This window comes from Sander lucioperca, chromosome 10 (assembly GCF_008315115.2).
Source record: "Sander lucioperca isolate FBNREF2018 chromosome 10, SLUC_FBN_1.2, whole genome shotgun sequence".
NCBI classification, from domain to species: domain Eukaryota; kingdom Metazoa; phylum Chordata; class Actinopteri; order Perciformes; family Percidae; genus Sander; species Sander lucioperca.
In genome coordinates, this window is record NC_050182.1 from 24,693,484 (window position 1) to 24,697,155 (window position 3,672).

The 3,672-nt window shown below is 41.0% G+C and overlaps 1 protein-coding gene across 2 annotated transcripts in view; it reads left to right on the forward strand.

Annotated features, from left to right (window-relative positions):
• Nucleotides 1-1,312: 1,312 nt before the first annotated feature.
• cacng6b (calcium channel, voltage-dependent, gamma subunit 6b) overlaps nt 1,313-3,672 on the forward strand; it is a 9,032-nt gene continuing 6,672 nt past the window's right edge. The window contains exon 1 of one of the 2 annotated variants that reach the window (XM_031299558.2): nt 1,313-1,481. The gene's annotated coding sequence lies outside the window, so the exon portion shown is untranslated. The remainder of the gene's footprint in view (nt 1,482-3,672) is intronic. The other variant, XM_031299559.2, reaches the window with a different exon arrangement.

The following is a 3,672-nucleotide window of genomic DNA, read 5'->3' on the forward strand; positions in this document are numbered from 1 at the left end:
GTAATGTGCACATGTATGGTCAATGTGCACATGGCTGCATACACGAACACAAGTGTGCAGTTCAGTGTGTTCAAGCATAAACCAGTACTGCTGACAGGGCCACTTGAGTAATGTGGAGACAAGATTATTCACATCAGCATACTGTAGATTATTGATGGCCTCAGACTGCCCATGGACACTTTCTATCAATCTCATATGATGGAGGAGCAGAGATAGGCTGCGTAATTAGAAGCAAAGTAATTTTAAAGAATAGACACACATATGTGCATTAAAACAGATAGCTGTACTTCAGATGAATCAATTTATCATGGCTGCCATGTGCCCAAACTGTTTCTGTCTCTCTGGGAAAGTCCATCTGCAAAGTGCACTGTGGCTTCAACAACAATCTTTCCTAAAAAGGAACAGGAGCACGACTGTTTTGAACATTGTAGGTGTTTATTTTCCTGCCACTGCCTACAGCCTGATTTGTCCCTTTTCTCTCCTGTCCTGACTCTCTGTTCCCGACTCAGTCTCAGTTTGCATCACCACCCCCTGCCCCTCTCTCCCCTTCCCCCCTTCCTGCCCTCCCTGAGCGTGGCTGGCCGCTGGGGTTGGCCTCCCTCTCGCTGTGCCACGTATGTAACCTAAACTGTGGAGGAGCTAAGCAGGGCTGGGCCACGAGTAAAGCTTTCCACAAGAACAGGCTGAGTCTCTGAAATCTCTCCGGACCTTGTTCAGTGAGGAATGAAATGGGGCTTCACATTCTCATTTTCTTCTCTAAACCATTTCATTTACAGCTAGTGTAGTCCATATCTGCATCTACCCCAGTTAGTGTTTCTTTACCTTTTTATCACTCTTTCACTTCCTTTTCACATCTTTCTGTCCCTTTTTCCACTTATTTTTCCCTTCTCATATGTGTCCCTCTCTGCTGCTCTTTCCATCTCTCCATTTCACTTTCACTCTGTCTCTGTGTCACATTTGCACTACAGTTGCACTTAACTCACAGTATATTGTGTTGCTGTAAAACTCTATCCGAGCCCCTCTCATACAAACACAGGCTCCACTTTTACCCTCACTTAATGTCATTAACAGGTGGCTGGTTAAAATAGACACACACACACACACACACACACACACACATACGCAAGGCTGTTACAGACATGTTTTTTAATCATGCTGGCATGGCTGTCGTCATGTGAGCAGACCACCCTGTAGCACCTCTGCTCATTGATTTAAGATTCAAACGTGTGGAGTGTGAACAGGGTGCTGTTGAGATTACAGGTGCAGTCTTGCGGGGCAAACAGCCATGTATACACACACATTTAATCATCAACAGTGTTATAACCAACCAGACTGCAGCCCCCTCCCCTGTTACACTCACTTTCCATAACCCTTAATGTACCTCCCCCTCTCTCTCTCACTAACTCCCCCATCACCACTCTCCCCCTCTATTAAGTTTCAAGCGTCTCTTCCTCCTGAACTGAACAGCACACGCCAAACAGGTCAGACTTATTCTTCTTTTCACTCAAGTGCATTAGATAGTTGTTGCTTTCTTACGCCCACATTTCACACAGGTGGCTGTGGCTGTCTTTGGTGAAACAATAGTTTCTCATTTTCCTCTTGTAAAATGCACCCGTGTGTACAAGCTCAGTTGCTACAGACCTTAGAAGTCAGTGCATCATAGCTGTTGTTGCATCATCAACCTCAAAAACATGCATACTCTGCTTAGGATAATGTTTTAGTACAAAGTGAGCATTTGTCTGTGTCTGTTATCCCTCCCTGTGTGGAGTAGCCTGGTATGCTCTGACCCCTCCGATCATTCTGTGGTTAATATGGATGTAATGTGATCAAGGTTTGTTACTCTATGACTCAAGTTGGCTGTCAGCAGCTGCAGTCTTGATTTTCTTAATTACAGTTAATGCTGGAGGAGTATTCAAATGCATGGCTGATATTCCAAACATTTGGATCATTAGAGACATTTGTTTTTTTAAGATAATCTCTTAATATTAGAAGATTATTGCTCATGGGGAAATGTTGGATCTCTATAAATTATAGAGTGGGGTCTAGAGCTGCTCTATATGAAAGGTGTCCTCAGATAACTTCTGTTATGATTTGACACTATAAATAAAATGTAATACAATTGAATTGAATTATATCACTTTGCAGTACATGCTGTAAATTAGGATCGGGCGATACATTGATATTATCTTTCATCGACTTTTGACAGAATAATATCATGATGATATAATCTTATGTTATTGTTCCACACATTTCTGTTGTCCAAATAAATGTCTTCAAGCAAGTTGTGATTAAAATCTAACTCAAGTAGTCATCCAAACAATCACACCACAAAGTTGATTTTGTCGCTGTTCTGGAGCTTTCAATCGTAGCACATGATCTTCCCAGAAAAAGGAGTTTACTCTTTCAGACAGAGTTGGCTTTTTCAAGGTCAACTGATGTCATTAGTTTTTGTTTTACACATCTGAAAGTTTGGTGACATGTAATGAAACAGTTTATTGCTTTGAACATTTGTTTCATCATTTTATATTTGATTTTGCACACATTTGTTTTATCATAATGTATAAGCTATACCAGTAATGATCCATACAAATATTGTGATAATGACTTTAAGGTTGCATCTAATGATGCTGTTCATTATCGATTAATCTGCAGCTAATTTTCTCAAATTTCCTTTCATTCTTTTGATTGATAAATTACTTATACGAATAATTAAGTATCCAAATTGTTGCCGAATAATGTTCTGTCCGATTAACCAACTAATCATTTCAGCTTTAAATGATCATTTCAACCATAACCATATGCTGACCATAGTTATTTTCTAGTTGTTTATACGTACATGTTACCATTGGCTATTTTGACAATAATATTTAGAAAGTATATACTGGAAAACTAATTTTAAATGTGCATTCTGCATAATGCTGTTTATATTAATGTACTGCTAAAAAGTGTACACTTGCACTAAGTAGGTTCATGTGGTGCTTTGCCTATATAAAACCTCTGATGCTGTCAGCGTAAATCTATGAATTAAGTGATCCACCAACTGTGTGTGGCAGAGTTAATTACTGCAGCCCCCTCTTGTCTGTCAGAGGGTCAGCCATGAATTATCACCTCTCATGCACCCTGCGCAGTGTGCCGACACCGTTGTGCCCTGTCACTCATGTTGTTTAAACTGCTCCAAAGGCCCCTTGCTCACAGTTTGGAAACAACTCTATAAGCCTGGACCCACTTACAGTGCATATGCCACACACACACACACACACACACACACACACACACACACACACACACACACACACACACACACACACACACAACTGCACACTTTAAAAATGTCATGGTGGCAGTTTCCCAGTGTTTGCTGGTACACATAATGCAGGATGGGGGGTATTTGTGGCAACCCATTATCCCCTAAGATCAAAGAGGATCTGTGTCTAAGCCATAGATAGTGTACCTGCTCGGAAAGAGCTCTGTTGTCAAGTCCACTGAGAAAATTAAAAAATGGGTGGTTCAGTCTGGTGCTGTGGTATTATCTCTCACCTTGAACCCACACCATCCAACTCCACCGGCTCATTCAGCCCAATTGTTTCTTCATCTGAAGCAAAATTTGCCTTTCAGGGAAACACCATATGGCTTATCTATTGTTGGCTGAGAGCATGTCATATGGCTTTTAGG